At 42.9% G+C, this 12,357-nt stretch overlaps 1 protein-coding gene across 1 annotated transcript in view; it reads right to left on the reverse strand.

Moving 5' to 3' along the window:
• C1QTNF7 (C1q and TNF related 7) overlaps positions 1-11,105 on the reverse strand; it is a 47,060-nt gene extending 35,955 nt beyond the window's left edge. Inside the window, exon 1 of the mRNA XM_021396358.1 lies at positions 10,662-11,105. The gene's annotated coding sequence lies outside the window, so the exon portion shown is untranslated. The remainder of the gene's footprint in view (positions 1-10,661) is intronic.

Genomic DNA, 12,357 nt, shown 5'->3' on the forward strand with positions numbered 1-12,357 from the left:
GAGATATTCAGGAGCCATCTGAATCTGGCACTGGTGGCTCTGCTTGAGCCGAGGGGGAATGGATCAGATGACTTCCAGAGGTCCCTTCCAACTTCAACCATTCCATGATTATTTCCAGTGTCACATCACAATGTTTTTAAGAAGTCCACATGTGGCTACTTAGCAAGAGATGCAACATGCACAGTCAATAAGAACTACTAGGCTCAGTTTCACTATTGCCTGTAAAAGCTGGGCCAGAACAACTGAAACATTGAATCTGTGGCCATGTCAGATATTGTGGCAGGTAATGTGAACTAGAGACCTTATTTCCCAATGCAGTAAATTTTCAGTACCTGTAGGTGGTTCATCTGGAGATGTACTATGTCGCTGATTCAGAGTTGCATTGGCTCCCTGGAGGTACATTCCTACCTAAAAGCATTTACACAGTTTCTAGGATCAGACTGGGGCCACACATATTTTTAGTGAAGACGCAGAGCTACACTGAATAAGTTCAGTGCATCATGATGTAGTTGATCTGTGACAGAGGCAGGCTGTTTCACGTGGGACATGATCACTACCCTTGAGATCAATGACTCAATGATTATGATGCAGGGGGATTCTGTACACCTTATCCCAGGTAATTGCAAACTCTTGGTTATTGCAGTATCTGAACATTTGTTATACTTATCCATTATGGAGGCAAAACAAAAAATAGTATCTTATTTTACAGATATGGATCTAGGGCACAAGGATGACCTTATTTGCCACAGATCACAGACGGTGCAGGGAAAGAAACTGAGTATTCATCTCTCAAACTGGCTTCCTACCTGCTGGACACTCCTCTCTCTTTTAAATTTAGAGGCTAGAGGAAGGCTGTAAGCCAGCCTGCTATTATGGAGCATTTTCTGAGCCAAGGGTCAAAGTAACACAGCACTTGTAAGATGCTAGCTGTGTAGTCAATTCCAGGGCTGGAGCTGAAAGAGGGGGAAAATTAAGAAAGTGCTAATACTGCTGCTGTACATGTGGTAGGCAGCTGTACTACACATCATCAAATGAGTTGTTTTCCTTAACACGCAGCACATCTGACAATCTGGAATGGAATCCAAACAAGTAAAACTTGGTGTTGAAAACCAGGAAAGGTCCTCATGACCTCCACTGCTGTCAGTGAGAATTCATATTATAATGATCAAAAACTATATGAAGGTGAATACTGCTGTAACTTGTTTAAAAGCGCAGGCCTGGAAAAATATACTTAAGACATCTGGGATCAATTTCTATTTTGAAATTCTGTTCATACATAAGAAGAGCTTGTAACGAACTGAAAGACAAGATAGTCTTGAAATACAAGAACTAAAATGAAAGCATTTAAATAATTGCTTTATATGCATGGCCCTCTCACTTCAATCTCACATCTCTCTTTTGGAGAATAGCACTATTTGTGCGTGGTTCCCTGTAATATATTACATGTAGCTAGGCAACAATATCTGTCATACCTGGGGAAAAATAATACATAGTGTGGGCCACTGATCTCTGCTAGACTTTTTCTGCTTCCTGGAGCTATCCTGTTAAGATTCTTTGCAATCCATATGTGGATGTGGATACCCCACACTACCACTCCCCTGTCTTCAAAATCATGCTGCACACCTGCTCAGACTTGCCAAGACAGCAAAGTCAGGACTGCAGCTATATCTCAGTTAAGGTGAGATGCTAATGCCACTCATTCATGTGGTCTCAGCTAGTATATGAACTAGGATTAATAGGCAAGAACTCAAGAGTTGCAAATTCCTCTTGAGGCTTTAAATTATGTGTTAAAAAGGAAGAATTCTGGCATTTCTTTTTTAAACCCGTAGTATATCCTGTCTCGTCCATACAACTTCTCAGTCCTGAAACCTGAATGGACAGATCTTGAGCTGACATAAATTGGTACAGCTGTATGGATTGCAAAGGCTGCACAATTAATTGACATCAGCTGAAGTTCTGGCTCAAAAATGTGCAGAAGCATATATATATTTACATATATGTATTTATAACTACATCAAAGCTCATCTTTAGGGCTTTTATCGGACCTCATAGGGACTGAACATTTGTTTTTGAATGCTTCATTGAGTATATAATTTAAGAATGTAAACACATTCATCAGAAGCAAATCTCAAGCATATACAAATGTCCTGAGTCTGCTTGTCATGAGCTGTGCATTCCTCCATTCTTAGTTCAGAAAGGATTTTGCAATAAGCTGCTTTGCCTTTTAGAGGTCAGAAAACATGGATGAAGACTGGAGATGCTTGGAAGCAAGAACAGTCTCATTCTTTCATTGTGAGGCTTATCTTCACCTGAAAGCAAAACTCATTTTAAGTACAGCTACTTCATCAGAGACCAAGTAGTTAAGAACATGAAGGAAACACTGCTCATCACAGAAGAGATTGCTGAGAAGAGTTCTGGTCATTGCAACATCACTCCACAGCCTTACTACCATTCCATTGTAAGGTGGCAGCCCAGAAGGCCACTTCTATCCTCGGCTGCATCTAAAGAGAGGTGGCCAGGAGGGTGAAGGAGGTGACTGCCCCCCTCTACTCTGCCCTTGTGAGGCCCCAGATGGACTACTGCATCCAGACCTGGAGCCCCCAGCACAAGAAAAGCATGGAGCTATTGGAGTGGGTCCAGAGGAGGCCATGAAGATGACAGAGAGCCGGAGCACCTCAGCTGTGAAGAAAGGTTGAAGGAGGTGAACTTGTTCAGACTGGAGAAGAGAAGGCTCCAAGGATTGCAGCCTTCCAGTACTTAAAGGGAGCTTATAGACAGTAGGGAGAATGACTTATTACATGGTCTGATAGTGATAGGACAAGGGGGAAGAGTTTTAAACTAAAAGAAAGGAGATTTAGGTTAGATGTTTGGAAGAAACTCTTCACTCGGGGCACTGGCAAAGGCTGCCCAGAGAAGCTGTGGATGCTCCATCTGTGGTGATGTTCAAGGCGAGGCTGGATGGGGCCCTGAGCAGCCTGATCTGGTGGGTGGCAGCCCTGTCCATGTCAGAGATTTGGAACTGGAAGGGTTTCAAGGTTGCTTGCAACTCAAGCCATTCTATGGTTCTATGATTCTGTGACAGAGGGAGTAAGTACGGTCATCCATTTCTTACATAAATGAGCTTAGTTCAGCGCAGCAATTTTTGCAGACACCCAAGGTGAAGAGGCCCCTGGTAGCAGCTCTCTAATAAAATGTTTCTGCAAAACTGGGAGAGTGTTGCTCTTGTGCCTCCAGGAGCTTTTAAGGTCTTTTTTAACGTTACTGCAGTGCTGTTACTTTAATGCTGCCAGTGCATGATAGACATGGTGTGGCTAGGTGCCAAGCTGCTTGGAAAAGAGCCTTTTATAATGAATAATAAAACAAACTTTAAGCAGTAGAGAGTGATGGTGTGAAGTAGGTGTCAGTAGAAGTAGGGTACATATATTGTTTGTAGCCTGGAAGGTTCAGGATAAGTGCAAATGCTCAGGCTCTCTGAGGTTAGCTGAGGTCTGCAACACTGCTACGATATCAGAGAATCATGGAATGTTTTGGGTTGGAAGGAACCTTAAAGATCATCTGGTTCCAACCTGAGCTGAATGTAGCACTCCAGTGAGGTCTCATGAAAGCAGAGCTGAGGGGAACGATCACCTCCTCGACCTGCTGGCCTAGCTTCTTTTTACAAGTGATACCAGTAATGTTCTCCCTAGGTCTCCCTGGGCACTGTGTTTTGCTGCTCTCAGACAGCTGGGGATGAAATGATGTCTTCAGGAGCAAGAAGTGCTGCTCTGCCTGCCTTTGGCACTTACGAGACAGAGGGCTGAAGTGCCTGTTATACAAAAATAACGTTCATACGGTCTAAATAGATAAATATTACAGTTGCTGATTAAAGGAAGCAGTGCCAGGCACTTTTGGCTAGCAGAACAGGAAGGTGTTTCATTACCTCAGGTTTAAAAGACCTAGGACATTTAGCAATGCCGAGGGTTTGCAAAAATTACAAGGAGGAAGCAGTGGTAACAATATCTAGCACACATTTACTTCATTTGTGAACAAATTAACCTTAATTATCCAATTTATAAATGAGCTTTAAGTGGAAGCCCCCCCCCCCCGACTCTCCCCCTGCTGCTGCATATTTTTAGGATTGTTTGTTTTTAGTAATAAATTAGAAACATCTGCTTCCGTTGACACACTGGGAAGGAATCATGTACAGCAAACTTGCAGGGTGAGCTGCTGGGATGCTGGAGGGGATGGGGTGCCAGGGACTGGGCATAGTCCTATCCATTTCCAACCACGTAGGCCAGGAAAACTAGGCCTTTCCCTGAGCAGAGGAGGCCCATGGCTGCTGCAGGGCTGGGCCTGGCTGGTGTCTGAGGCAGACTGCAGAGGCAGTGAAGGTTTCCAGCAGTGTGTACTAGGCAGATCCTGCCTTTTAAGGGTATCTTGGCAATTCTTCCATGCAAGCAAAACTGTTTCTGCTATGGGATCATCTAGTCTTAATCACAAGGAATCCAGACCTTGTTCCAGAATAATCACAGAGGTCATTCGAGCAGGAGCAGTAATGGCACTGATCACATGCAGCAAGCACTGTCCCACCATCCCCTGTGATGAGGGAAAGGGTGCCAGTTTAGGGGACTAAGATGTTTTACAACCCTGGCATATCTCCTGAGGGTGATACAACTTCCAGATCTCTGAGAAAGGCTGAAAGTGGCCAGGAGGTGCACTGTGTCAAAGCATTTGCATGGGCTTTCACCTCATGCAGGAGGTATGAGAACTGCCCTTCTTGGTGTGAGCTGCTGTCTGCAGAATTGGAAAGCTTGGGCTAAATCCTGCCAGATGCAGCAGGATATATATGCCCAAATATAACCTGGGCATCCATGGAGCTGCACCCATGATGAACCCTATCCCTGCATCCCTTTATGTGGCCCCTCTGAAAACGCCTGGATCTCACTCCAGAGTTTTACTAAGACAGCAGAACCAGATGTTTTACATGCACTCATCAGGTTTTTGCTCCAGTTTTTGACATTCAAAACTCTTAATCCACAGCCTTAGACTGCAAGGACAGAGCATGCCTAGAGAAAGGGAGAAACTGTGATGCCAGGAGGTTTCCAACAGACAGCTCCTGCTCCTAAGATGCCCTACTTTTCTGCCTGGCTATTTTTCCAGATAGGTTTGAGGATTATGTGCATTTAGCCAAGGTTTTCAAATAATCCATTAGGTCTTTCAGAGCTAGATATCCTTTCTATCAGTGCAAGAAACCCCAGGCAGAGTCACTGCATGTTGATTGTACAGTACAGGTATGATGAGCTGGGCACCTCCTGGTCATTTAGGAGGCATCACTGAGTTGTGATGCAATGTAAATTTAATTCTGCCTGAGAGTTGTCACAGGAATTTTTAATCACAGTTCTGCTTAAAGAAGGCTACAAAACCACAGCAGAGCTATGTGCAGGGAGCTGTCCTATTCAGTAATACAGAGGAAACTCTGTTCTCCTTGAGATACTGATGGCCACTTGAGGTCTTTTTTCTCAAAAAATACAGCCTCCAAAAACCCCACTCTCATGTAAAGCAGTGTAACCTCACTATAAAACTTAAAAGATGGTGAAATGTAGCTGATACTCTTCTAGAGAAGCCAAAACCTCACTGTTTGGTGCAGTGCTCTCGTACAGCACTGAAAGCATCACTCAGCCACCCAAGTGGGAAACAGAGACTCTTGGGGGAACCTATTCTCAGAGGGTGTAGGGTGTAGGGAGGGGAGAGGCAGGTGTGATGACATGTTTCACAGCTAGCAGAATTACTTTTTGTTGTGCTTGTCCTTCCTAAACTGTTTTTCTGTTTGAATGCCCATGCTGCACTTTTAAATGCTGCAATGCCCTTGGGAGAATTTGATCTTTGCATGTCTACAGGGAGCATTCAGATATATATTCAGGTAATACTGAAATAAAGTTGAATAGGGTATTCTATTTATTTATTTTCCTTTATGGCTGAGGATAAAAGTGAAAATTTTCTTCCTCTAGGAGTAGACCTGCACTACAGGCCTTTATGGGAATTGCTTTGCTGGAGCGTAGACCATCCAAAAATCATTACCTCTCTTCAGAACAACTTCTTGCTGCCTCACCTCAAAGCTGGTGCTCAAGACAATTTGGCCACTTTCTAGCATGAACTCCTGCACTGAGTAACAACAACAGCAACTCAGAGAGGCTAAAGCAGCTGGGGTCTTCCTCCCAACCATTGGGAAATCGGCCAACTGGAAGCTTGACAACAACATTGCCTTTCCATATTTTTTGAGCAGGGGTTACAGAGTTGCCCAGTGACCGCTATGGCTTCAGGAAGGAGTGGATGCCAACAGGATCTCTTCTCCAGAGCTCCCTGAAGGACATGGTGAAGGGGAAACCCCTGGGTGAGCATATAGAGGCATAAGAAAAATTGTAGGACTACAAAAAAGAGAATACCAGATAGGTGGAGGAGGAAAAGGTAGAAGAATTGAAGACATATTGGAGACAAATAAAGGCATGTGGAACTGAGAGAGTTTCTAAAATTGGGCTGTGATCAAAGACTGTTCTTGTGGTTTAGGGCCAAAAAAGTTCAGGCTCTGGCAGATAACCTGCAGAGCATTTCCATGCAGAACTGGACTTCGGAAAGTCTCAAAGGAGTCAACTGCTCTGTAACAAAACATAAACGTAGTGTCCGGAATGAGCAATGGATGCAGAAAGTAACTTAGGTGTCTCTCCGTTAAGTCCTAAGAGAGACGTTTCTACTGTTCAGTGACAATGAAAAGAAATTATATGTGAAAAAGGACAAGAATCAACAGCCTGGATGTGTCAGGGTGTGGAATTATTCCCTGGGTACATGAAAGCACAGCAGACCAGAGTTGTGCAGGAACATCAGTGCAGGGCTAACAAGACTGGCGTAACATCAAGTTTTTATGGACTGCTGAAAAGGGAAAAGACTTTTGGTCTTCAGTCTAACAGCAAGCAAGAACAGAAGGCACGTGTTCCAACAGGAGGGAGCTTCTCCCTCCAAGAAAAAGGAGAGTTTTCCTGGACCAATACAGAAAAAGTTCTGTTTTTTTTTTTCCAAACAGTAAAGAAATGGGAGGTCCCACTCAGCAGCTCCCAAATCAGTTCCCCGCATTGGCCTAGAGCCAGTGACGAGGCCCACTGGACAACAGGAAAGAGGTGGGGTGAACAGGCTGGACACACACCTCTTTAGTTCTGCCCTATGAGCCCTTCTTGTTTTCATAGCAGCGTCACTCCCTGCTTTTACTGCACATTTTTTAAACTGCATTTTAGGTCTCGTGTACTTATTAATATCCTCTCCACTATCATTTTTGCTGAAAGAAAATACATTTATTGAAAGAATGTAAAAAACCTCAGAGAAATAAAACAGAGTGCATTACAATATATCCTAAAAAGCTTCCCACTATGGAACTGTTTCCTTCCTTCCCCAGCTTTAACCTCAGACTCTTGCCAGATGTTCCTGTTTATAGCAGGGTGTCTGATTTTGAGTTTGGAGTCTCTCCAAAGGGGGAGGGGACAGCATAAAGCTGAAAATAGGATGGGTGGCCTGATGGTATCCAAACACAGCCAAGTATCTCAATTAAATCTTGTTGGAGACTTGGCCTCCACTTCTGTAGGCTGCACCATGCTTGGGGCTGAGAGATGCTATGCAGATGAGGAATACAAATCCAGTAGATAGACTGATCACAAGCCAGTAAATTTAAGCCAGCACAACATATGGACTCTCACATCTATCAGCCTAGGAAAGATTGTTCCCCACAGACTTCTAGGTTTGCCCAGACAAAGTGAAACATCCCAGGCACTGAGACTTTTCCCCTCCTTCCCTCAGATTGTTTTATAACCACACACCTCTCACTGCCAGCAGCATTTTCCCATTATGTACAGCCTAATCTTTCCCTTTAAATCTGATCCCATTATTATTTGTAATAAGATCTGGTTTTGTTCTGCCCTTCCCAAGGCTTACACCTGACAGAACTGTGTAGACTATTTAATCATACAATTCTATCCCCTCTCGCTCAACATTAAGTGAAACTGTAAAATATCTCTGAAGTATTGAGTCAGGTCCTTTGCAGTACTGCCTTCATTATTATGAGCTTTTCAATTCACATCCAGTATCAGGACTGGACACCCAAAATCAGATCCACCCTGCTTTTTCAAAATAAAAATTAAATCCTAATATATGGAGAACCTGAACAATTTACTTCAGCATTGTGAAATCAGACTAATCTGGATTTCTTCTTCAGCTCCAAAGAGAAAGAAACTACTTTATAGATCTGCACCTCTTAATTTAGAGAGTCTATGAGCAGAAATGATAACATTTTGCTGACAGTTGCAGCCTGATGCCCATCATTAAAACGTTAAGTATGCCCAGTAATTATCTCACTTGCAGCCTTTATTTTCCCTGTTTGAACACAAAAGACAAGCTTGCTGAGTGTGTAGAGTTTTCTGCCAAGGAAATCACATAATTGCTTTGCTGTCCTTTCAACTAACAAAAAATCCACATCAGCAGTTAAAATGGAGTTTGACCTTTCTTGTATCTGTGATAAGTAACCTGTAGGAATCAGAAGGTGAGATCTGAGGTTAAGTTTTCTGCATTTTATCATCTGCAGTGTGTCTCTTTGGGAACATGGATTTTATTTCATCATGCAGTGACAGTATGTGTAATGTTGCTGTAGCACTGGTGTAAGGACCTTGAACATTAGGTTTTCTAGCACATGTGACAGACCTGTGAGTGGACACATTACAGAGAATTAAGGATATGTCAGCTCCATCACACTGAATGGGACACTCAATCCAGCCCTCAGGACACTGTTCCTATGTGGATTTTTGTCCACCTTGCAGCCATATATGTATGCAACAGTGAAATGTGGAGATGACAGTGGAAATGAAATAATACAAATACCAGGTTCTTTGTATTTGCATTATTCCCTGTTATGGCTGCTGAGACAGAAGCAGTCCCTGTGGTTGAGAAAGTTTCAGGAATTCCCTCGTCTCCTGTGTTACTGAGCAGGGAGGAGCAGGACCGGGTTTCACCACCTTCACCTTCCCCTGCCCTTCAGGTTGGTGGGTGTTGTGGAGGAAGGATAAGGAACAGGCAGCCATGGAGGAAGGGGAACGAACTTCCTTTGCCTTGAGCCATATAGTCTTTGCACATCTGATCTTTGTTGGACATTACCTCCAGTCCTACTTTTCCACAGCTCAGCAAGGATAGTGATGGTGAGGTTCCCACTTGGCACAACATTTAACTCAGGGGTTCCCAGAAGGAAGCAGGCTTTTACGATTTCCTTCTTTCCAATGGGCTAGGCATATCAGCTCCTTCGCATCCAATTTTGCTTTTCCACAGCATTTCCCCTGCCCTTCCCACTCCATGTTTCTCTACTCTTAAATATATTCCTTAGGTGGAGCGTGTGTCTATGGGGACACAGCTGCAGGCTGGGCTGTATGGGAGTTCAGTGGGGCAGCCCTGCATTTTCACCTACTCTGAAAGGGAAAACCCACTCCAGTAGCACAGCTGAAACTATCTAAGTCAGGGAGAATGGGGACCAGGGGATTGCAGGAAGAAGTAGATTTGTCTCTTTAACTCACTGCGCACGATGGTTGTGTGATTTCTGAAGCATGTTTCTGTTTCTCCATTCATCAGAAGAGTTGGTAATAGCAAATTACCATGGCTTGCACAGCTCTAAGGGCTGTGTAATGTTATGCTCACACCCATATTTTCCTAAAACTTCGGCAGCCTGAAAATCTCCATCATTTCCTTGAAAGCGAGTGGGTTAGAAAAACTAGCCACCATTGTGAGTATCATGTTTTGGGCAGCTGGCACGCAAGCAAGCGTTGCCTCAGCACCCTCTGAATAATGGTAACCAGAGACCCAGGGGAAGAGGAAGAGCAAGAAACTGCTTATCCACTTACACTCTCACCTACTCAGACCATGGTTGTGTTCAATCACTTACACTCTATTTAACAACACCCACTCTCTCCACTGTCTGTAGCATATAGCCACAAAGTGTGCTGCCAGTAGCAGTGGAAACACAAAAAGTTAAATGACCTTGGGAAGGAAAACCACAACAGAATAAATGTCCCACCAGAATAACAAATAGATTTTTTTTTTTTTTTGTGAGAGCTTAATAAATTTTAAAAAAAAAGAGATTAACTTTGCAAGAGCACAACCCTGAAGCGAAATGATTTATTCGGTATTTACAGATTTTTTTTTGCAAAACAAATTTCTATGAAACCATAGCAACAAAGGTTCAAGTGAATACTTGGAATGATGTTGGAACCACTCACGAGGGAAAAAGTCTATAATCTCTATTTTGGGTTGATGGAACGTAAGATTAAAGCTAAAAAGAAATAAATATTTCTTAAGGTTTTAAGCAATTACATCACCCTAAGCCTTGTGAAAGGTAGACATTTATAAAGAATTTTTTTACCAGAAAATTGTGTCCTCTATTTTTTAAAAATCTGCCTGGTGATTTCTGACAGGAAGGTTATGTGCGTACACGTCAAAGTCTTTCTTTCTTACAAGATACATAAACAAATTTCACAGAAGCATTACTGCAATGGATTTTTAATGGAATCATGTGTATCCCAGCAAAAACCTGCATTTTTCTGAGAGTTATGTTCCCTTCTTTGGAAAGAAGTCAGAATAGGAAAATAGAATCTGTTGCAACTTACCTTTACATTCGAGTAGATGACACCAAATTTTTCCAGGAAAAGCAACACACTTCTTTTGGGTCGTGCTGTAGGAGCAGTAAATTCAAGGCAACAGGTAATTGTTGGTATTTCCAAATCCGTTAAAGCCAATTTGAACGCCTCAACGACAGATAATGTACTTCATGAAAACTTATTTGAAGCTTGATGCTCTTATATTGAGCTTTGTAACTGTCTGTCTCAGCTAAATAAGCTCCCACTCCTTTCCTCGGACACTTGCCAACTTTTCTAATTTAAAGCAACTGTCTGCTTGCTATAAAACTCCTGCTGGAAGGAGCTCAATGTATACTGCAGAGCAACAAGCAAGCTTGTGCTCTGGACTGAAGAGGTGGGACAGATTCCTAGCAGGATGTGGGGCATAGCCTCCCCGAGGTAACGTTATATCATCTTTGGAAAGCATTATCAGCTAAGTTGTCTCCTCAGTAAAGACACAGAGAAGAGGAAAAAATCATGCTCTTTCTGGCATGTCATCCCCTCAGCGTGGGATTTGGGAGGAGCACTGTCTGCCTCAAAGTGAAGGAAGAAGCAACACCCTCAAAAGCACCAAGTGCTCAGAGCTGCCAAAGGAGCCTGTTCCCCAAATCGGAAGGGAGACTCCCCATATTTTCAGAGGCAGTACTCCTTGCTCTGAGGCTTTGGGGACAGGTCCAGGGGCTTTCTCACGTGCTTCCTCTGCTGCCGCAATGCAGGGTGCTCCTCTCACAGCAGAGGAACTGAGGTCCCAACTGCGTCTCTTTTGCGATTTTAGAGGCTTTCAAAAGAAAATCATGGCAGCTATCCTATCTTCTGAGAAACCGTCAAGCTTTAAATAACAGAGTCATGATTTTCAAAGGCATCTCTGTACTGGGGATGACTGTTCTGCTTTGCTCACATTAAGATAGTGGAGCACATGAAATGTCGTTCAAGCAGAAGAACTGCCTGAGCTCATGTGGAAGGGGAATAATTCCTCCTTGTTGTGAGGAATTTATTTCAACCAGCCACAGCTGACCCACATGATGTGCGTTTATGAATCAATAAAGTTCCCATTTTGCAAATATGAGTTCTCTCTATAGAGCAGCTAAAAATAAGCGAACAAAAAGGCATCAATGTCTAAGCCTAAACTACAAAACATTGTGATTTTTGGAAATTTCAGTCTCTGAGCACCCAAATTCCATGTTAGTACCATGACAAACTTCTGTAGACACTTATGCTGGGTACTGTCTTGAAATGAGAATCCTGAATAGCCAACCAAAACACTGATCACTTTTGGAAAAGCATCCAACAGATCTGCTCATGCTAGTATGACATAAGGATTTATTGTTGCCATTTTTAAGTGACTTTTGCTTTGTCAGCCATATTATCTTGCAAAATTAACATAAGCTAAGATGGACTCATTAGACTGAATTAGACTGGAATTTTCAAGTGTTTGATGCACCTGAAAGAAGAAATCAATCTTATATGACAAAATCAGCTAAAGTCAAAATGCAACCCGTGAAGTGCCTGCAGATGATCTTGTTCATTCAAATGTTCTAATTAACATGACACAGAAATACAAGGGCTGCTCCAAAAGTAATGCCTCCTATTTTATTATGTTGGCCCATGACATCAGAGGCAATATTGGCGGTATGGCAATAGAGGTTGAAACTTCCCACCAATATTTCATTATATTCTGTTGCCAGGC

The sequence above is a fragment of the Numida meleagris genome, chromosome 4 (genome assembly GCF_002078875.1).
Source record: "Numida meleagris isolate 19003 breed g44 Domestic line chromosome 4, NumMel1.0, whole genome shotgun sequence".
Lineage (NCBI taxonomy): Eukaryota > Metazoa > Chordata > Aves > Galliformes > Numididae > Numida > Numida meleagris.